Source organism: Ovis canadensis, chromosome 12, assembly GCF_042477335.2.
Source record: "Ovis canadensis isolate MfBH-ARS-UI-01 breed Bighorn chromosome 12, ARS-UI_OviCan_v2, whole genome shotgun sequence".
In the NCBI taxonomy this organism is placed as follows: Eukaryota; Metazoa; Chordata; class Mammalia; order Artiodactyla; family Bovidae; genus Ovis; species Ovis canadensis.
Window position 1 is genome coordinate 80,953,919 of NC_091256.1, and position 23,485 is coordinate 80,977,403.

Here is a 23,485-nt window from a genome sequence, read left to right on the forward strand (position 1 = left end):
AAAGTATGTTCTAGAAGGAAATACAAAACAAAAAAGGATTGAATAAATATCTCTGTGTCAGGAAATAAGAAGAAATAAATTTGTACCTACAATCAGAAACTGGGGAAGACAAGAGGTTCAGAGCCTGGAGTAGATGCAGGGGATATAAATAAGAAGTCAAGGGGAGAGATCTTAGAAGTGGTGGGAAAAATTGCAACATGCAGGGAAAGGAAAGGGTGACCACTGAAATATTCCAGATGCTGGTTATGGCTGAGAAACTTTGAAGAATGGCTATAACAATATCACACTTTAAACTGTTACACAGACCCATGTGTAGCTATAATTTCCCTCCTCTGCCCCAAACCTTCAGTAGCTCCATGGTGCTGGGAAGGAGGATGGAGGCAGGGGCAATGAAGATGAAAGCAATTATAAGAAAACAGAGACCACATCTCATGTTCATATCTACACAAGACTAGGGGTCAAAAATTCTCTGGCTACAGGAATCATAGCTAGAAGTGACTATGAAAAATGTAAGTCCCTCTACTTTCAAGACTCTTCAAAGGCATTGCTGGGAATTTTGAGTTTCATATGGCAATTGAGACTTCATTTAAAAAATCTATTAAAACAAGTTACAGATTAGGAGAAAATATATACAAACGACATTCTGCTAAAGAACTGCTCTAAAGAATGCACAAAGAACTTTTAAAATTCAAAAATAAGAAAACAACTTGGCTAAAAACTGAATGGGCAAGAGACTAAACAGACACCTCACCAAAGAAGATATATAGATGACAGGTAAACATAAGGCAATATGTTCAACATTATATCATTAGGGAATTTTAAATTAAAACAACTGAGAAATCAGAACGGCCACAATCTAAAACACCAAGAACACCAAATGCAATAGGAATGCTCAGTCATTGCTAGTGGGAATGCCAACGGTACAGCCACTTCAGAAGACAGCTTGGTAGTTTCTAACAAAATTAAACACACTCTTACCATATGACCCCACAATCATCCTCCTTTTTATTTACTCAAAGTAGCTGAAAGTTTAGGTCCACACCAAAACCTACACAGATATTTAATACAGCTTTATTCATAACTGCAAAACTTGGAAGCAACCAAGATGTGCTTCAGTAGGTGAATGGATAAATAGCGGTGGTACATCTAGACAATGGAATATTATTCAGCACTAAAAAGAAATAAGCTAATCAAGCCCGGAAAGACTTCAAGGAAACTTAAATATTACTAAATGAATGAAGCCAATCTGAAAAGGCTGCATACTATACGATTCCAACTAGACGACGTTCTGAAAAAAAGTAAAACTACAGAGACAGTAAAAATATCTGCGGTTGCCAAGGGTAAGGGGGATGGAGTGAATGGGCAGAACACAGAGGATTTTCAAGGCAGTGAGACTGTTCTGGATGACACCATAAGGACGGATATACATCATTATGTATTTGTCAAATCCCACAGAATGTACAGCACAAAGAGTGAACCCTAACTGTAGACTTTGGGTGACAGTGATGAGTCCCCAGGGGCTCATCAGCTATAACCAGTGTACCGCTCTGGTGGGAGATGCTTATAGTAGGGGAGGCTGTGGGGAGGCAGGGTGTATATGGGAAATCTCTGTGCTTTCTGCTAAACTTTGCTGTGAACCTAAAAGTGCTCTTAAAAAAAATAAAGTCTGTTTAAAATTATATATGTATATAATATATATAATACCCATATATAACATATATATATTTTTTTAATGGGTGACTTCAAAAGTCTGTTGGAACCCACAGATAGCTATATCTGGGTTAAGCAACCAACACTTGGGGCAAGTATAGAAACAACTGTCAGTGGTCCAAAAGTTTTCTTTCACGTGCAGCAGAGTGAATGGCTCATTTACTTCCGGTGCACTTTCCTGCCCTCTTATGGTTGGGCTGATCACGGAAGAGTTCTGACCAATGAAATGTGACTGGAAACGGCCTCCTTCACTTCCTTGCCAAAGTATGGAACGGTCAGTGTCTGGCTCTCCAGGTTGCCCTAACCCTGCCGCGCCTAAGGTGGAAGTGCACACTGGGATGGAGGAGCTGAAAGGTCCAAGCAGTCTGCAAAGCCAGGCTGGAGCTCTGGAGGGCAGCTGTTGTGGAAAATCAGTAGTATCTACAGGGGACTTTGCACGAAAAAGCACTAAAAACTTCTGCTGTGTTAAGTTCCTGAGTTTTAGTTTGCTCCCAGAGCCCAAACTGGTCTATCTTGGCTGCTCTGCCAAGTTACAGTTTCCAGTTCAAGTTCTATGAGGCCTGACTCGTGCAGGTATGCAGAGCAGGAAAATCAGGAACAAGGGAAGGCTGCAACTTGGGTGGAGAAAACCGCAACCATTTTAGGTGAATTTAGTTTTGAGAGTTTTGCCTGATCTGAGTGATGCTTAGGTCAGGGCGACAGTGCCCATATTTTGCCTCTCCCAGTTTCCTGGAGAATGTATTTTTAGGGGAGAGCAGAGAGGGCTGCCATCCATCATTTTGGAAAGTCATGAGATTTACAGAGATAGATGCCTAAACAAAGGACAAGCGCATTAACAAATCTCGCTGTCCAAAAGTCAGGGCTAATGTTAACCAAGATGAGCATTACTGCGATTCCATCAAGATGTCCTGTTATTTATTTAACTTTTCCATTTTCATTTTTTATTTGGGTAAGATAATTGCTTGTGATAAGCCTCGGGTGTGGAGGTCTGGTGCATACAAAGTGGCAAGGCGAGCTTCAGTTTGTCTTCTCAGGAGGCACTGCGGAAAGGAAACAATGAATTAACATATTGAAATGATCTCAAATCCTGTCCTTTAGAGTTTTCTTCCAAGAAGAGCTCTCCAAAGTGAACAGCCTACTCCCAACAAGAAAAAAAGAGCCTGTCAGGGGATAATGTGTTTACCTACTTAAGGAAATAACATCTCTTATGAGTAGATTTCATAAGAAACAAGATACAAATATATATAGCATCTCTTTCTCTGGGTCTGACAACACAATGTTACTCATTCATTTACCTCATAGTGTCTACATCAGTGCCTCCCACTGCTTTCTGACTAAGACCCTAAGCTGGACAATACTAGGCATCATAAGTCCTATAATGAAATTTCAATAAATGATACATGTTTATATACAGAAGATGACTTAGCACTCATAAATCTTTCAATTAAAAAAAAAAACACACACAATCTCAGCTCGTGTGCCATTGCACTCTCCTCTCCTTGATAACCTCTCTGTTCTGGCCTGAACACACCACAAACTTATGTGGAAGCAAACCTGGGTGTCGTGGCTGCTTCAGAGAAGCCGGTAATGGTTGAAGGCATATGCAAGGGCTCTACTGGATAAGGGTGAAAATAGCCACTGATGGGACTTCCCTGTTGGTCCAGTGGCTAAGAATCCACCTCCCAATGCAAGGGGACGTGGGTTTGACCCCTGGTTGGGGAACTAAGATCCCACGTGCCAAGGGACAACTAAGGCCACACACCACAACTAGAGAAAGCTCGGGCCTCAACAAACACCTAGCGCAGTAAAAAAAAAAAAAAAGCCACTGGTGCACACAAGCCCCAGAAGTGGTCTGGCTAACCTTTTTTTCAGATGAGAAAACTGAGGTTTGGAGAGTGACTGGCCCATGAAGCTTGATTCCCCAGAACTCAAGATCCCTTGCTCTGCACAGTAAACTTCCGCTCAGCCTTCGGTACATGTTTAAACGTAAACTTTCTGGTGAAGTCTTTGCCAGGTGCTCCTGTTTATGCCATCTGTCTGCAGAGTACTGGCCTACATCACAACCATCACACCTGTGCAGGGGACACATTCCAGTCTTAGTTTCTGCACAGCTGTCTCTCCCAAGGGACACAGCACTCCTTGAACAAGTGCCCTGAGTCCCCTTAATAACTCTGGATTCTCTACACTTTGCCCAGAATGGATTTTGTGTCATGTGAGTCACTCAGCAGTGTCCGTGTCTTTGTGATCCCATGGACCGCAGCCCACCAACTCCTCTGTCCATGGAATTCTCCAGGCAAGAATACCGGAGTGGGTTGCCATGCTCTTCTCCAGGTGATCCTCTCAACCCAGGGATCGAACCTGGTCTCCCCCATTGCAGGTAGATTATTTACCGTCTGAGCCACTAGGAAAGCCCTGAATGGATTTTGGGTTTTATTCAATTGTAAGCTTCCTCAAAAGACAGTGTGGAGGCATGATGGATTTGAAAAAAAACACACACACACACACACACAACTCAATTAGCACCGTGCATACTTTCTTACTGGGTAAACTGAGATTTGGATCTCTTCATCATGTTCTTGCAGTCATGGGTCCAAAGAGGCTTACGGATCCCTTGGGCCAATCCGGTGGCTCCAATGCCTTCTGGTGGTAGCATGGCTCCCTCTCCTGCTGTCTTCACTGGAGGTGGCTGGGATGCTAGACTGAAACAATACTCAGTCCACGCTTTACCACGTCTGCTGCTCCTTGCTCCAAACAGCACAACTGCAGCTCATCCCAGTTTTCATCTGCTTCTCATCTCACTCTGTGGGGAAGCCACAGGCATAACTGACATCCCAATCTGGAGCAGAGCCCCACAGAAAGGTGACCCCCAACACCCCTGTTTACTTTCCAACTGGAATGGCTTGTGAAAAAGAAACTGCTGTGCTTTGGGTCAGGCAAATGAGCTGCGGCAACAGCACCAACCACGGAGATGTAAGATAATTCCTCTTACTGACGGGGAGCCTCTATCATTTCAGAATATGCTTATTTTTCTGCAAGGAAACCAGGCCAATTTACTCAACTGCTTACAATGTCATCGTGCATTTGTGAAATGGAAGCTTTCTCTGGGCTCAATGTGACAAAATGCTGATGGATGACTTTCGGTGGCCGTATCACCAGGAAACTGAATGGATGCCAGGGCGGAGGAGAGGGCTCCAGGGCCTGCCCTCTGGCAGATTACATGCTGGAAGAGGAGGCTTGTTGGGTAGTCTGCCTTCACTGAGCATCTTCAATTGCCCAACACCGCAGCAGGGAGAACACGCGGGAGGGGAAAGAGCTGAGGGCTTGTGCCCTTTGGTGTGTTGCCTCGAATTTCAGAGTCCCGGATCTATACAACGCGGACGATCATATCTCCCCTGCCTGCATCAGAGTTGTGCTATGGATGAAACAGTGGATAAGAGAACTCTGTGAAAACACAGTGTTCACAGCATCCCAAGCATTGCCCTCATGGTGTTCATCATATTCTGTATCTTGTTCCTGTTCCTGCCTTGTTCAATTCTCCTCCAGTAGAAGGCACACTCTCTGTAGACAGGAATCTCGAACGGTTGCGGATGCACAGCATAAACTCATACCTAGGAGTTACGCTCACCCTCCCGCCATGGCGCCTTAGGACCTACATACTCCTTACCGCGACACCTCTGCTCCAGCTGTTGCACAGTTGCTTCACTCTGGAAACGCCTTCCCCTCACCTTTCTAGCAACCTACACCCCATTCTTCCTTGAAAGGACTCTTCAAGTCCCAACGACACAGGAGGGAAAGAGGTAGACCTAACCTTTAAAAGAATGACCTAGCCCCTGGGCACAACATAAACTGATTAGAAACAAACAGGCCAAGATAAGTGGAGGAGGAGACTTCCACTAGACCTTGAGCCTCAGTGCACACTCATTGTAACACAACAGCAAGGTAAATGACACAACCACAGGCACCATGACAGTTCCAAGGCCGACCATGAAGGTCAACAAGCGGGCAGTGGCCCAATTCCAGAAAATCCCCACCTCTTTCCCCAATAGCAGGAATACTCCTCTCACTCATTAACCTGTGAAATTATCCACCCCTATAAAAACTGAGCAGCCCCATACCCTGGTGCTGCTCTGGCCGAGAGGAGCTACCCCTTGCCCACAGTCAGGGGCAGCGACAGAGAGGAGCTACCCCATGCCTGAGGCCAGGGGTGGCGGCTGAGATGAGCTACCCCACATCCAAGGTCGGGGTGGCAGCCAAGAGAAGCAACCCCATGTCCAAGGAGCGGTGGCTGCGCAGGCACAGGAGGGCTGAGAGGAACTACTCCACGTTCAAGTTCAGGAGGGGCGGCCATGAGGAGATACCCCTCGTCCAAGGTAAGGAGCAGCGGCTGTGCTTTGCTGGAGCAGCTGTGAAGAGATACTCCATGTCCAAGGTAAGAGAAACCCAAGTAAGACAGTAGGTGTTGCAAGAGGGCATCAGAGGGCAGGCACACTGAAACCATAATCACAGAAAACTAGTCAATCTGATCACACAGACCACAGTCTTGTCTAAGTCAATGAAACTAAGTCATGCCCTGTGGGGCCACCCAAGATGGGCGGGTCATGATGGAGAGGTCTGACACAATGTGGTCCACTGGAGAAGAGAATGGCAAACCACTTCAGTATTCTTGCCTTGAGAACCCCTTTATGAACAGTATGAAAAGGCAAAATGACAGGATACTGAAAGAGGAACTCCCCAGGTCGGTAAGTGCCCAATATGCTACTGGAGACCAGTGGAGAAATAACTCCAGAAAGAATGAAGGGGTGGAGCCAAAGCAAAAATAATACCCAGATGTGGATGTGACTGGTGATAGAAGTAAGGTCCAATGCTGTAAAGAGCAATATTGCATAGGAACCTGGAATGTTAGGTCCATGAATAAAGGCAAATTGGAAGTGGTCTAACAGGAGATGGCAAAAGTGAATGTCAACATTCTAGGAATCAGTGAACTAAAATGGACCGGAATGGGTTAATTTAACTCAGATGACCATTATATCTACTACTGTGGGCAGGAATCCCTTAGAAGAAATGGAGTAGCCATCATGGTCAAAAAAGAGTCCAAAATGCAATACTTGGATACAGTCTCAAAAATGACAGGATGATCTCTGTTCATTTCCAAGGCAAACCATTTAATATCATGGTAATCCAAGCCTATGCCTCAACCAGTAATGCTGAAGAAGCTGAAGTTGAATGGTTCTATGAAGACCTACAAGACCTTTTAGAACTAACACCCAAAAAAGATGTCCTTTTCATTATAGGGGACTGGAATGCAAAAGTAGGAAGTCAAGAAAACACCTGGAGTAACAGGCAAATTTGACTCTGGAGTACAGAATGAAGCAGGGCAAAGGCTAATAGAGTTTGCCAAGAAAATGCACTGGTCATAGCAAACACCATCTTTCAACAACACAAGAGAAGACTCTACACATGGACATCACCAGACAGTCAATACCAAAATCAGATTGATTATATTCTTTGCAGGCAAAGATGGAGAAGCTCTATACAGTCAGCAAAAACAAGACTGGGAGCTGACTGTGGCTAAGATCATGAACACTTTATTGCCAAATTCAGACTTAAATTGAAGAAAGTAGGGAAAACCTCTAGACCATTCAGGTATGACCGAAATCAAATCCCTTATGAGACTAGATCTGATAGAGTGCCTGATGAACTATGGACTGAGGTTCATGACATGGTACAGGAGACAGGGATCAAGACCATCCCCATGGAAAAGAAATGCAAAAAAGCAAAATGGCTGTCTGGGGAGGCCTTACAAATAGCTGTGAAAAGAAGAGAAGTGAAAAGCAAAGGAGAAAAGGAAAGATATAAGCATCTGAATGCAGAGTTCCAAAAAACAGCAAGGAGAGATAAGAAAGCCTTCCTCAGTGATCAATGTAATGAAATAGAGGAAAACAACAGAATGGGAAAGACTAGAGATCTCTTCAAGGAAATTAGAGATATCAAGGATTTCATACAAAGACGGGCTCGATAAAGGACAGAAATAGTATGGACCTAACAGAAGCAGAAGATATTAAGAAGAGGTGGCAAGAATACACAGAAGAACTGTACAAAAAACATCTTCACGACCCAGATAATCACAATGGTGTGATCACTCACCTAGAGCCAGACATCCTGGAATGTGAAGTCAAGTGGGCTTTAGAAAGCATCACTATGAACAAAGGTAGTGGAGGTGATGGAATTCCAGTTGAGCTATTTCAAATCCTGAAAAATGATGCTGTGAAAGTGCTGCACTCAATATGCCAGCAAATTTGGAAAACTCAGCAGTGGCCACAGGACTGGAAAAGGTCAGTTTTCATTACAATCCCAAAGAAAGGCAACACCAAAGAATGCTCAAACTACCACACAACTGCACTCATCTCACAAGCTAGTAAAGTAATGCTCAAAATTCTCCAAGCCAGGCTTCAGCAATACGTGAACCATGAACTTCCAGGTGCTCAAGCTGGTTTTAAAAAAGGTAGAGGAACCAGAGATCAAATGAGCCAACATCCACTGGATCATGGAAAAAGCAAGAGAGTTCCAGAAAAACATCTATGTCTGCTTTATTGACTATGCCAAAGCCTTTGACTATGTGGATCACAATAAACTGTGGAAAATTCTGAAAGAGATGGGAATACCAGACCATCTGACGTGCCTCTTGAAAAACCTATATGCAGGTCAGGAAGCAACAGTTAGAACTGGACATGGAACAACAGACTGGTTCCAAATAGGAAAAGGAGTACATCAAGGCTGTATATTGTCACCCTGCTTATTTAACTTCTATGCAGAGTACATCATGAGAAACGCTGGACTGGAAGAAGCACAAGCTGGGATCAAGATTGCCAGGAGAAATATCAATAACCTCAGATATGCAGATGACACCATCCTTATGGCAGAAAGTGAAGAGGAACTAAAAAGCCTCTTGATGAAAGTGAAAGAGAAGAGTGAAAAAGCTGGCTTAAATCTCAACATTCAGAAACTAAGATCATGGCATCCAGTCCCATCACTTCATGGGAAATAGATGGGGAAACAGTGGAAACAGTGTCAGACTTTATTTGGGGGGGCTCCAAAGTCACTGCAGATGGTGACTGCAGCCATGAAATTAAAAGACGCTTACTCCTTGGAAGGAAAGTTATGACCAACCTAGATAATATATTCAAAAGCAGAGACATTACTTTGCCAACAAAGGTCCATCAAGTCAAGGCTATGGTTTTTCCAATGGTCATGTATGGATGTGAGAGTTGGACTGTGAAGAAAGCTCAGCGCTGAAGAATTGATGCTTTTGAACTGTGGTGTTGGAGAAGAGTCTTGAGAGTCCCTTGGAGATCCAACAAGTCCACCCTAAAGGAGATTAGTCCTGGGTGTTCATTGGAAGGACCAAAGTTAAAGCTGAAACTCCAATACTTTGGCCACCTCATGTGAAGAGTTGATTCATTGGAAAAGACCCTGATGCTGGGAGGGATTGAGGACAGGAGGAGAAGGGGATGACAAAGGATGAGATGGCTGGATGGCATCACTGACTCGATGGACATGAGTTTGAGTGAACTCCAGGAGTTGGTGATGGACAGGGAGGCCTGGCGTGCTGCGATTCCTGGGGTTGCAAAGAGAACACGACTGAGCAACTGAACTGAGCTGAACTGAACTGACACTCTGTGGAGTGTGTTTCTCTCTAAATAAACCCACTTCTTACCTATCACTTTGTCTCTCACTGTATTCTTCCTGTGATGAGACATCAAGAAACTGAGCTTCATTAAGTCCTGAGACTAGATGTGCATGCACGTGTGCATGCATGCGTGCATGTGTATTGTGTGTGCTAAGTCTCTTTAGTCGTGTCTGACTCTTTGTGACCCTATAGACTGTAGCCCGCCAGGCTCCTCTGTCCATGGGATTTTCCAGGCAAGAATACCAGAGAGGGCTTCCATTCCCTTCTCCAGGGTATCTTCCTGCCCTAGGGATTGAACCCAGGGCTCTTAAGTCTCCTGAATTGGCAGACAGACTCTACCACTAGTGCCACTGTGGGTTCAAGTCCCAATCTGAGCTACATGTTCTCATCACTGCTTCTGTGCAATTACGTCATCGCTTCCTAGAAATCTTCCTTTGCCAGGCAGTTCTTGACTGTGAAGCACACTGTCCAGAGCCCGTGGTCACACACTCCTTCATACTGTCACTTGGCCTGGGTGGAGTCATACAAAATGTGTTTTCTGTCCTCCTAAACCAAGTGTCATGCTCAGACCAGCTCAGAGCCCTAAGAAGGGCCATACTTCTCACACAAAGAACAGGAGAGTATGCCCTCGCCTAGGAATTAGTCCCCCTGATGTGGCCATCCTCCCTGTCTCCTTAGATTCCCTTGACCCAGGTGGATCTGCCCCAAATTCTGAGACTCAGCCACCTCAAAGCCTATCCTCTGCAGACACTAAGTATCCTATAACCCAAGTCAATTCTGACACTAACTACCTGAAGTTAGCCACAGGACCACAGATGAAGAGCTTAGTTCTACAGAACTGGCCCCCACCACCACTTTAGACACTCATCACAAGTAGTGGGCCCGCAGGTTACCCACACTTTTATCCAACTTGGCTACAAAGCAGGATTTCCCACCTCCCTTCTCCAGGTTTTACAATTTGCTAGAACAGCTCAGGAAGGCTCTGTGCTAATGTTTGCCAGTTCATTATGAAGGATATCACTCAGAAACAGCCAAATAAAATAGCTGCAGAGGGCGCAGTATGGTGGAGGGTAGAAAATGAAGCTTCCATGGCTCTTTCCAGGAGCGTCCCCTCCCAACACCTCACTGTGTTCACCAACCCATAAGCTCAACACATCTCCTTGTTCAAGAGTTTTTACAGAGTTTAATCTCCATTCCCACTCCACCCCAGTTTCCTGGAGGTAAATGAGTGGGGATGAAATTTCCAACCCTCTAATCCCTTGGTCATCCCAGTGACTAGCATTATTAGCATAAACTCAGGTCTGATCAAAAGAAGCTCAATACAAATAACAAAAAGCACTTCTCTTCCTATCCCTTGGGAAATTTCAAGGGTTTTAAAGCTCAATACCAGAAGCCAGAAATAAAGACCAAATATACTTAACAAAATGCCTTCCAAGTCCATCCATGTTGCTGCAGATGGCAAAATTTCATTCTTTTGTACAGTTGAGTAGTATTCCATTGTGTGTGTGTGTGTGTGTGTGTGTGCATGTCCTGTATCCATTCATCTGCTGATGGACACTTGGGTTGTTTTCATGTCTTGGTAATTGCAAATTACCAAATAAGGCTGCTATGGACACTGGGGTGCACATATCTTTTCAAATTAGTGCTTTTGTTTTCTTCAGATACATACCCAGGAGTAGAATTACTGGGTACACCTGTAACTTAACTGCTTTATAATTAACTGCTACTATATTTCAATTAAAAAATAAAACACCAAAGTTATTTTTTATTATACCATAACAGCCAAGCATAATAAAGGCATCTTGACTCAGATGAACTAGGGACCCTCTGAGAATTTACTATGCTGCCTCCTTTCCAATAAAGATGGCTGCACTGCTATGCTTTTCATTTTGCGCTGTTAGCAAATCTGAAACCTTGTTGCTTCATCACAACAGCTGTATTAACCTATATTAATTGGCAATAATTGTTCCTTTTTCTCCATCTCAATCAAGATTTTCTATTTTTATTCTATTCTATTAACCTTCCTCTTGTTGTTGTTGCTCAGTTGCTCAGTCGTGTCCAACTCTTTTTGACCCCATGAACTACAGCACACCAGGCTTTCCTGCCCTTCACTATCTCCCAGAGTTTGCTCTAACTCATGCCCATTGAGTTGGAGATGCCATCCAACCATGTCATCCTCTGTCACCCACTCCTCCTCCTGCCCTCAATCTTTTCCAGAATCAGGGTGTTTTCCAATGAGTCAGGTGGTAGCCAAAGTTTTGGACCTTTACCTTTAGCATCAGTCTTCCCAGTGAATATTCAAGGTTGATTTCCTTTAGGATTGGTTGGTTTGATCTCCTTGCTGTCCATGGGACTCGCAAGAGTCTTCTCCAGCACCACAGTTTGAAAGCATCAACTCTTCAGTGCTCAGCCTTCTTTATGGTCCAAGTCTGACATCCATACATGACTACTGGAAAAATCATAGTTTTGACTATATGAACCTTTGTTGGCAAAGTGATGTCTCTGCTTTTTAATATACTGTCTATAAGTGAAGTGAAGTCGCTCAGCCGTGTCCGACTCTTTGCGACCCCGTGGACTGTAGCCCACCAGGCTCCTCCGTCCACGGGATTCTCCAGGCAAGAATACTGGAGTGGGTTGCCAATTCCTTCTCCAAATATATACTGTCTACATGTACATAGATTCTTTCTGAAAAGATATAAAGTATAAATAAATTAACTGATAACCTAGCCATAGGACCAATGTCTAAAGAAGAATTAATAAAATGAACCTCCAGATGGAGCCTGCTGACCTAAGCTGATCAGCTTTCTCAAAGCCAAGAGCACAAATCCCCATGAAGTCAAGCTTTCAGGGTGAGTAGGGTACCACTTAGAACTCGACTCAGTGTCGAAATGGGAATGTCCTCAGTGTGAACTTAATCACGGGATTAACCATGCCAGGGGGTGGCAGTAAGGCTGAGAATGCAGAGGAGGAGGCCATCAGCAGCAGGCCCAGGAATGCAGACCATTCTGAAATCACAGTCAGCATCACAGATGAAGACTTCATGAATGGATCAGGACTTTAGACAGGTGTTCTGAGGTGTGAGCTTCTTAAAGACAGCAACTGGGCAGGACTTATTTCTGATTCCTCAACTTCTAGCACAGTGCCTGACACACACTAAATACTCAATAAAGTGTTTTCTCTCTTGCTGTGCTGTACCAGGTCACTTCAGTCATGTCTGATTCTTTGCGAACCTGTGGACTATAGCTCGCCAGGCTCCTCTCGTCCATGGGATTCTCCAGGCAGGAATATTGGAGTGGGTTGCTATGCCCTCCTCCAGGAGATGTTCCTGACCTAAGGATTGAACCTGCCTCTCTTACGTCTCCTGCGTTGGCAGGCAGGTTCTTTACCACTGAGCCAATTGAAGGCAAAAGGAGAAAGGAGTGGTGGAAAATTAGATGGTTAGATAGCATCACTGACTCAATAAACATGAGTTTGAGCAAACTCCAAGAAATGGAGGACAGAGGAGCCTGGCAGGCTACAGTCCATGGGGTCGAAAAGAGTCAGACATGACTTAAGTGACTGAACAATAGCAATCTTAATTAATAATCTTAATGAGATCTAAATAATTTGCTGCAGCTTCAGCATCAGCACTTGCTTCACCTTGCACTTTGAATGGAGGCCGCTTCTTTCCTGAAATCTCATGAGCCCATCAAGCTTCAAACTTTCTTCCTGCAGCTCCCCGACCTCTCTTAGTCTTCACAGAATTGAAGAGAGTTAGGGCCTTGCTCTGGAGTAGGTTTTGGCTGAAGGGAACATTGTGGCTGGTCTGAGCTTCTATTCAGACCACTAAAGCTTTCTTCATATCAGCTATCAGGCTGTTTTCCTTTTTATCAATCATGTGTTCACTGAAGTTTCACTTTCAGTCTGCTTTAAGAAGTTTTCCTTCGTACTTACAACTCGGCTATCTGTTTGGCACAAGAGGCTTAGCTTTCAGCCAGTCTTGGCTTTCAAAATGCCTTCCTCACTAAGCTTAATCTTATTTCTAGATTTTGATTTAAAGTAAGAGACATTTCACTTGAACTCTTAGAGGCTATTGTAGGGTTATTAATTGGCCTAATTTCAATATTATTCTGTTTCAGGGAATAGGGAAGCCTGAGAAGAGGAACAGAGATGGGGGATCAGCCAGCCAGTGGAGCAGTCAGAACACAATATTGATGGGTGAAGTCTCCACCTTATATGGGCATGGCTCACGGCACCCCATGAGCAACAAGGGGTGCAACAAGTACAGTAGCAACATCAAAGATTACTGATCACAGATCACCGTCACAAGTACAATAATGAAAAAGACTGAACCACTGTGAGAATTACCGAAACGTGACACAGAGACACAAAGTGAGCAAATGCTTGTGGAAAAGGCACCGACAGACTATCTGGGTACAACACTGCCACAAATCTGTGTTTCATAAACACAGAACAAAACAAAAAAACAAAACACAGTTATCTTCAAAGGGCAATAAACCAATGCACAATAAAACGAGGTCTTCTGCCTATGTAGTTTCTCTGCCGATTACATACATGCTAAGTCGCTTCAGTCATGTGTGACTCTTTGTGACCCCATAGACTGTAGCCCGCCAAGTCCCCTGGAGGTCCAGGGGATTCTCCAGGCAAGAACACTGGAGTGGGTTGCCATGCCCTCCTCCAGGGTAGCTTCCCAACCCGGGGATGGAACCCACATCTGTTATGTCTACCTGCCCACTACAGACTTCACTAACTGATTACAACACTCCCTCCTACTGAGTCCAGTTATAGCCCCCCAAATCTTTCCCAGGGAAATACTTCAGGCAGCCTCTGCTGGTCTTCCAGAGTTAGCACAAGGAATGAAACCAATTTCTTATTGTGGAAAGAGATTACCTCACAGATCCTGTGATTCTTTATTTTTTTTTAATTGAAGGATAATTGCTTTACAGAGTTTTGTTGCTTTCTGTCAAACCTCAACATGAATCAGCCATAGGCATACATATATCTCCTCCCTTTTGAATCTCTCTCCCATCTCTCTCCCATCCCATCCCTCAAGGTTGATACAGAGCCCCTGTTTGAGTTTCCTGAGCCATACAGCAAATTCCCATTGGCTATCTACCTTTCATATGGTTATGTAAGTTTCCACATTACTCTCTCCATACATCTCACCCTCTCCTCCCCTCTCCCCATGTCCATAAGTCTATTCTTCTATGTCTGTTTCTCCATTGCTGCCCTGTAAGTAAATTCTTCAGTACCATTTTTTCTAGATTCCATATAAATGCATTAGAATATGATACTTATCTTTCTGATTTACTTCACTCTGTATAATAGACTCTAGGTTCATCCACCTCATTAGAACTGACTCAAATCCGTTCCTTTTTATGGCTGAGTAATATTCCATTGTGTATGTGTACCACAACTTCTTTATCCATTCATCTGTCAATGGACATCTAGGTTGCTTCCATGTTCCAGCTATTGTAAATAGTGCTGCAATGAACAATGGGATACATGTGTCTTTTTCAATTTTGGTTTTCTCGGGGTATATGCCTAGAAGTGGGATTGCTGGGTCATATGCTGGTTTTATTCCTATTTCTTTAAGGAATCTCCATACTGTCTTCCATAGTGGCTGTATCAATTTACATTCCCACCAACTGTACAACAGAGTTTCCTTTTCTCCACACCCTCTCCAGAATTTATTGTCTGTAGACTTTTTGATGATGGCCATTCTGACCTGTGTGAGGTGATATCTCATTGTAGTTTTGATTTGCATTTCTCTAATAATGAGTGATGTTGAACATCTTTTCATGTGTTTGTTAGCCATCTGTATGTCTTCTTTGGAGAAATGTCTGTTTAGGTATTTTTCCTACTTTTGGATTGGGTTGCTTGTTTTTCTGGCATTAAATTGTATGAGCTGCTTGTATATTTTGGAAATTAATCCTTTGTCCATTGTTTCATTTGCTAGTATTCTCTCCCATTCTGAGGATTATCTTTTCACCTTGCTTTATCCTGCCTCTTGAGAAATCTGTATGCAGGTCAGGAAGCAACAGTTAGAACTGGACATGGAACAACAGACTGGTTCCAAATAGGAAAAGGAGTATATCAAGCCTGTATATTGTCACCCTGCTTATTTAACTTATATGCAGAGTACATCATGAGAAACACTGGACTGGAAGAAACACAAGCTGGAATCAAGATTGCCAGGAGAAATATCAATAACCTCAGATATGCAGATGACACCATCCTTATGGCAGAAAGTGAAGAGGAGCTAAAAAGCCTCTTGATGAAAGTGAAAGAGGAGAGCGAAAAAGTTGGCTTAAAGCTCAACATTCAGAAAACGAAGATCATGGCATCTGGTCCCATCACTTCATGGCAAATAGATGGGGAAACAGGGGAAACAGTGTGAGACTTTATTTTGGGGGGCTCCAAAATCACTGCAGATGGTGACTGCAGCCATGAAATTAAAAGATGCTTACTCCTTGGAAGAAAAGTTATGAACAACCTAGATAGTATATTCAAGAGCAGAGACATTACTTTTCCGACTAAGGTCCGCCTAATTAAGGCTATGGTTTTTCCTGTGGTCTTGTATGGATGTGAGAGTTGGACTGTGAAGAAAGCTGAGCACCAAAGAATTGATGCGTTTGAACTGTGGTGTTGGAGAAGACTCTTGAGAGTCCCTTGGACTGCAAGGAGATCCAACCAGTCCATTCTGAAGGAGATCAACCCTGGGATTTCTTTGGAAGGAATGATGCTAAAGCTGAAGCTCCAGTACTTTGGACACCTCATGCAAAGAGTTGCCTCATTGGAAAAGACTCTGATGCTGGGAGAGATTGGGGGCAGGAGGAGAAGGGGACGACCCAGGATGAGATGGCTGGATGGCATCATGGACTCGATGGACGTGAGTCTGAGTGAACTCCGGGAGATGGTGATGGACAGGGAGGCCGGCGTGCTGCGATTCATGGGGTCGCAAAGAGTCAGACACGACTAAGCGACTGAACTGAACTGGAACTATAGTTTTGTTTGCTGTGCGAATGCTTTTAAGTTCAATCAGGTCCCACTTGTTTGCTTTTGTTTTTATTTCTGTTACTCTAGGGGGTTGGGTCATAGAAGATCTTGCTTAGATTTATATCATCAAGTGTTCTGCCTATGTTTTCCTCTAAGAGTTTTACAGTTTCTGATCTTACATTTAGGTCTTTAATCCATTTTGAGTTTATCTTTGTGTATGTGTATAGTCACCCTGCTTATTTAACTTCTATGCAGAGTACATCATGAGAAACACTGGACTGGAGGAAGCACAAGCTGGAATCAAGATTGCTGGGAGAAATATCAATAACCTCGGATACGCAGATAACACCACCCTTATGGCAGAAACTGAAGAGAAACTCAAAAGCCTCTTGATGAAAGTGAAAGAGGAGAGCGAAAAAGTTGGCTTAAAGCTCAACATTCAGAAAATGAAGATCATGGCATCTGGTCCCATCACTTCACGGCAAATAGATGGGGAAACAGTGGAAACAGTGACTGACTTTATTTTGGGGGGCTCCAAAATCACTGCAGATGGTGATTGCAGCCATGAAACTAAAAGAGGCTTACTTCTTGGAAGGAAAGTTATGACCAACATAGACAGCATATTAAAAAGCAAAGACATTACTTTGTCAAAGGTCTGTCTAGTCAAGGCTGTGGTTTTTCCAGTAGCCATGTATGGATGTGAAAGTTGGACTACAAAGAAAGCTGAGCACCGAAGAACTGATGCTTTTGAAATGTGGTGTTGGAGGAGACTCTTGAGAGTCCCTTGGACTGCAAGGAGATCCAACCAGTTCATTCTAAAGGAGATCAGTCCTGGGTGTTCATTGGAGGGACCGATGTTGAAGCTGAAACTCCAATATTTTGGCCACCTGATGCAAAGAGCTAACTCATTTGAAAAGACCCTGATGTAGGAAAGATTGAGGGCAGGAGGAGAAGGGGACGACAGAGGATGAGCTGGTTAGATGGCATCACCGACTCAATGAACATGAGTTTGGGTAAACTGCGGGAGTTGATGATAGACAGGGAGGCCTAGCATGCTGTGGTTCATGGGGTTGCAAAGAGTTGCACACGACTGAGCGACTGAACTGAACTGAACTGATGATATTAGGAAGTGTTCTAATTTCATTCTTTTACATGTAGCTGTCCAGTTTTCCCAGAATCATTTACTGAAGAGGCTGTCTTTGCCCCACTGTATATTCTTTCCTCCTTTGTCAAAAATAAGGTACCCACAGGTGCATGGGTTTATCTCTGGGCTTTCTGTCTGGTTCCATTGGTCTATATTTCTGTTTCTGTGCCAGCACCACACTGTCTTGATGACTGTAGCTTTGTAGTATAATCTGAAGTCAGGAAAGTTGATTCCTCCATCTCCATCCTTCTTTCTCAAGAATGCTTTGGCTATTTAGGGTCTTTTGTGTTTCCGTATGAGTTGTGAAATTTTTTGTTCTAGTTCTATGAAAAATGCCATTGGTAATTTGATAGGGATCTCACTGAATCTGTAGATTGCATTTGGTAGTATAGTTATTTTCACAATATTGATTATTCCTACCCAGGAACATAGAATATTTCTCCATCTGTTTATTTCATCTTTGATTTCTTTCATTAGTGTCTTATAATTTTCTGTGTACAGTTCTTTTGTCTCCTCAGGTAAGTTTATTCCTAGATATTTAATTCTTTTCTTGCAATGGTGAATAGGATTGATTCCTTCATTTCTCTTTCTGGTTTTTCATTGTTAGCATATAGAAATGCAAGTGATTTCTGTGTATTGATTTTGTATCCTGCAACTTTGCTAAATTCACAGCTTAGCTCTGGTAATTTTCTGATACTATCTTTAGGGTTTTCTAAGCACAGTATCATGTCATCTGCAAACAGTGAGAGCTTTACTTCTTCTCTTCCAATCTGGATTCCTTTTCTTTTTCTTCTCTGATTGCTGTAGCTAGGACTTTCAGAACTATATTGAATAATAATGGCAAAAGAGGACACCCTTCTCTTGTTCCTGATCTTGAGCGGAATCCTTTCAGTTTTTCACCATTGAGAATAATGTCTGCTGTAGGCTTATCATATATGGCCTTTACTATGTTGAGGTAGGTTCCTCCTATGCCCATTTTTTGAAGAGTTTTAATCATAAAAGGGTGCTGAATTTTGTCAAAGGCTTTTTCTGCATCTGTTGAGGTTATCATATGGTTTTTATCTTTCAATCTGTTAATATGGTGTATCAAATTGATTGATTTGCATATATTGAAGAATCTTTGCATCCCTGGAAGAAACCCACCTTGATCATGGTGTATGAGCTTTTTGATGTGTTGCTGAATTCTGTTTGCTAAAATTTTGTTGAGGATTTCTGCATCTATGTTCATCAGTGATATTGGTCTGCAGTTTTCTTTTTTTGCATTGTCTTTGTCTGGTTTTGGTATCAGGGTGATGGTGGCCTCGTAAAATGAGTATGGAAGTGTTCCTTCCTCTTCAATTTTTTGAAAGAATGTTAGAAAGATAGGCATTAGCTCTTCTCTAAATGTTTGATAGAATTCTCCTATGAAGCCATCTGGTCCTGGGCTTTTGTTTTGGGGGAGATTTTTGATCACAGCTTCAATTTCAGTGCTTGTAATTGGGTTGTTCATAATTTATATAAAGACTGAGCTTTTCTAAGAATCTGTCCATTTCTTCCAGGTTATCTATTCTATTGCCATACAGTTGTTCATAATAGTCTCTTATAATCCTTTGTATTCCTGCATTGTCAGTTGTAACCTCTCCTTTCTCATTTCTAATTTTGTTGATTTGATTCTTCTTTTTTTCTTGATGAGTCTGGCTAAAGGTTTGTCAATTTTGTCTATCTTCTCAAAGAACCAGCTTTTCGTTTTATTAATCCTTCCTATTGTTTCTTTCATTTCTTTTTCATATATTTTTGCTCGGATCTTTATTATTTCTTTCCTTCTACTAATTTTGGGTTGTTTTTTTTGTTTTTCTTCTTCTTTTTCCAGTTGTTTTAGGGGTAAAGTTAGGTTTCTATTTGATGTTTTTCTTGTTTCTTGAGGTAGGATTGTATTGCTATAAACTTCCCTCTAAGAACTGCTTTTGCTGCATCCCATAGGTTTTGAGTTGTGTTTTCATTGTCATTTGTTTCTAGAAATTTTTTTATTTCCCTTTTGATTTCTTCAGTAATCTGTTGGCTATTTAGAAGCATGTTGTTTAATCTCCACGTGTTTGTGTTTCTTACAATTATTTTCTTGTAACTGATATCTAGTCCCATAGCATTGTGGTCAGAGAAGATGCATGATATGATTTCAATTTTCTTTAATTTACTGAGGTTTGATTTATGACCCAAGATGTGGTCTATCCTGGAGAATGTTCCATGGGCACTTAAGAAAGTGTATTCTTCTGCATTTGGATGGAATGTCCTGAAGATACCAATAGATCCATCTCATCTAATGTATCATCTAAACCTTGTATTTCCTTATTAATTTTCTGTTTTGATGATCTGTCCATTGGTGTGAGTGGGGTGTTAAAGTCTCCTACTATTATTGTGTTACTGTCAATTTCTCCTTTTATGTCTGTTAGTGTTTGTCTTATGTATTGAGGTGCTCCTATGTTGGGTGCATAGATATTTACAGTTGTTATGTCTTCCTCTTGGATTGATCCCTTGATCATTATGTAGTGTCCTTCCTTATCTCTTGTAATCTTTTTTATTTTAATATCTGTTTTGTCTGATATGAGGATTGCTACTCCAGGTTTCTTTTGCTTCTTATTCTCATGGAATATATTTTTCCATCCTCTCACTTTCAGTCTATATGTGTCTTTAGGTCTGATGTGGGTTTCTTGTGGACAGCAATATATATGGGTCTTGTTTTTGTATTCATTCAGCCAGTCTGTGTCTTTTGGTTGTAGTGTTTAATCCACTTACATTTAAAGTAATTATTGATATATATGTTCCTATTGCCATTTTCTTAATTATGGGGGATTGATGTTGTAGATCTTTTCTCTTGTATTTCTTGATTATATAAGTCCCTTCAACATTTGTTGTAAAGCTGGTTTGGTGATACTGAATTCTCTGAACTTTTACTTGTCTGAAAAGCTTTTTATTTCTCCATCAATTTTGAATGAGATCCTTGCTGGGTACAATAATCTTGGTTGTAGATTTTTCCCTTTCAGTACTTTAAATATACCCTGTCATTCCCTTCTGGCCTGCAGAGTTTCTGCTGAGAGATCAGCTGTTAAGTGTCTGGGGCTTCCCTTGTATGTTGCTTGTTGCTTCTCCCTTGCTGCTTTTAATATTCTTTCTTTGTATTTAGCCTTTGTTAGTTTGATTAATATATGTCTTGGCATGTTTCTCCTTGGGTTTACCCTGTATGGGACTCTTTGTGCCTCTTGGACTTGATCGACTATTTCCTTTTCCATGTTGGGGAAATTTTCAACTATAATCTCTTCAGAAATTTTCTCATACCCTTTCTTTTTCTCCTCTTCTTCTGGGACACCAATAATTCAAATGTTGGTGCATTTGATATTGTACCAGAGGTCTCTGAGACTATCCTCAGTTCTTTTTATTCTTTTTACTTTATTCTGCTCTTCAGAAGTTATTTTTAACATTTTATCTTTCAGCTCATTGATTCATTCTTCTTCAGATAGTCTGTTGATTCCTTCTAGAGTATTTTTAGTTTCAGTAATTGCGCTGTTTGTCTCTGTATGTTTATTCTTTAATTCTTCCAGGTCTTTGGTAATTGATTCTTGCATTTTCTCCATTTTGTTTTCAAGGTTTTTGATCATCTTTGCTATCATTATTATGAATCCTTTTTCAGGTAGTTTGCCTATTTGCTCATTTATTTGTACTTCTGTGTTTCTAGTTTGTTCCTTCATTTGTGTCATATTTCTCTGCCTTTTCATTATTTTTTTAAGTTATTGTGTTTGAGGTCTCCTCTCCCCAGGCTTCTGAGAGTCCCTTGGACTGCAAGGAGATCCAACCAGTCCATTCTGAAGGAGATCAACCCTGGGACTTCTTCGGAAGGAATGATGCTGAAGCTGAAACTCCAGTACTTTGGCCACCTCATGTGAAGAGTTGACTCATTGGAAAACACTCTGATGCTGGGAGGGATTGGGGGCAGGAGGAGAAGGGGACGACCCAGGATGAGATGGCTGGATGGCATCACTGACTCGATGGACGGAGTCTGAGTGAACTCCGGGAGTTAGTGAGGGACAAGGAGGCCTGGCGTGCTGCGATTCATGGGGTCACAGAGTCTGACACGACTGAGCGACTGAACTGAACTGAACTTCCCCAGGCTTCAAGGAAAGTTGAATTCTTTCCTTGAAGAAGGTTGAATTCTCTCTTCCTTTTGGTTTCTGCCCTCCTGAGGTTGGTCCAGTGGTTTCTGTAAGCTTCATATACGGTGATATTTGTGCTGTTTTTGTTTGTCTGTTTGTTTGCTTGTTTTTCCTCTGATAGGCAAGGCTGAGTGAGGTGGTAATTCTGTCTGCTGATGATTGGGTTTGCATTTTTGTTTTGTTTGTTGTTTAGATGAGGCATCCTGCAGTGTGCTACTGGTGGTTGGGTGATGCTGGGTCTTGTATTCAAGTGGCTTCCTTTGTGTGAGTTCTCACTATTTGATACTCCCTAGGGTTAGTTCTATGGTAGCCTAAGGTCTCTGAATCAGTGCTCCCACTCCAAAGGCTCAGGGCTTGATCTCTGGTCAGGAACAAAGATTCTGCAGGTGGTTGGTTATGGCATTGAGATTAAAACAAATATCCAAAAATTAGAAACCAAAGATGAACCCCAGACAAATGGCAGTAACAAAATCAGGCAAATAATAAATTAAAATAATGGAATATATACATGTACACTCATGAGCAAAGTCAAAACAGTCCAACAAAAATAAAGTATAGTAGATTGACCTGGTGAACAAAGAAAGTTTAGTCGCTCAGTAGCATCTGACTCTTTGCGACCCCATGGACTGTAGCCTACCAGGCTCCTCTGTCCATGGGATTTTCCAGGCAAGAGTACTGGAGTGAGTCGCCATTTCCTTCTCCAGAGGGTCTTCCCAACCCAGGGATCGAATGCAGGTCTCCCACATTGTAGGCAGACGCTTTACCATCTGAGCTACCAGGGAAGTCCACAGCAGATTGACTTGGTGAACAAAGGAAATCAAAAATTATATTTACCAGTTAAGAACAAAACTAACCAAAACTGGAAAACAAAACTAAAGCAAGGTGCCAAGTGGGGAATAAAGCAATGAAAACAAAACTAACAAATATGCTGAGAGGAGAGGAAAGAAAGAAAGAATGGATATGCAAAGTTAAATAGAGGTAAATCAAGATTTATATACATTAAAGATTAACTGCAAGGGGAAAAGAACAGTAGAAAAGCAAACAAAGGAATAAATGTAGAAAAAAATAATAATAGGTTTAAAAAATTAAAATTAAAAAGAGAGAGAGGAAAAAAAAAAAGGAAAAATCCGCAGAACTGTAAAAGCCCAACTTAGAGGCAGAGGTTTATAACAACAATAAAAAATGCGACTGAGGAAAAAAAAAGGTTCAAAAGCTTAACTGGATTTCCTAGTGCCAACAGAATCAACAACTACAATGAGGGGTTGGGGGGAACAAAAAGAAATCCAAAAGATTCTACAGAACAAGTCAAAAAATAAGAATAATAAATGTCTTTCTTGAGTCACTGCTGTCAGAGGCCTTTCCCTCGATGGGAGTCACAGTCCACCTTACCTCCCTAGGATGCCCTCCAACACTGTGCTGATCTTTGGACCTGCTTTCGGGGCAGCTCAAATTCTAATCTGGTCCCACTCCTGTGTTTTCTTGCCTCCAATGTCCACAGCTATCAGAACTAGTGCGTTTTCTTTTGTGGGAGTTCTCAATGACCTTTTATATATTCCACAGACACAGCGTCTGTCTAGTTGATCGTATGGATTTAATCTGCAGCTTGTACAGCTGGTGGGAAGGTTTTGGGTCTTCTTCCTCCACCACACTGCCCCTGGGATTCACTTGTGGTTTTATTTCCACCTCTGCATGTGGGTCGGCCACTGGGGTTTGCTCCTGAGGCTGCATTGGAGGACTTGGGTTTGTCCCTGTGAGGGCCAGGTG

At 42.3% G+C, this 23,485-nt stretch overlaps 1 long non-coding RNA gene across 2 annotated transcripts in view; it reads right to left on the reverse strand.

Moving 5' to 3' along the window:
• Positions 1-2,603: 2,603 nt before the first annotated feature.
• The window catches only part of LOC138415738 (uncharacterized), a 182,891-nt gene continuing 162,009 nt past the window's right edge, over positions 2,604-23,485 (reverse strand). For both annotated transcript variants that reach the window (XR_011247380.1, XR_011247381.1), the window contains 2 exons: positions 4,251-4,510; positions 2,604-2,750 (listed from right to left, as the gene is read on the reverse strand). This is a non-coding gene — a long non-coding RNA (uncharacterized lncRNA). The remainder of the gene's footprint in view (positions 2,751-4,250; positions 4,511-23,485) is intronic.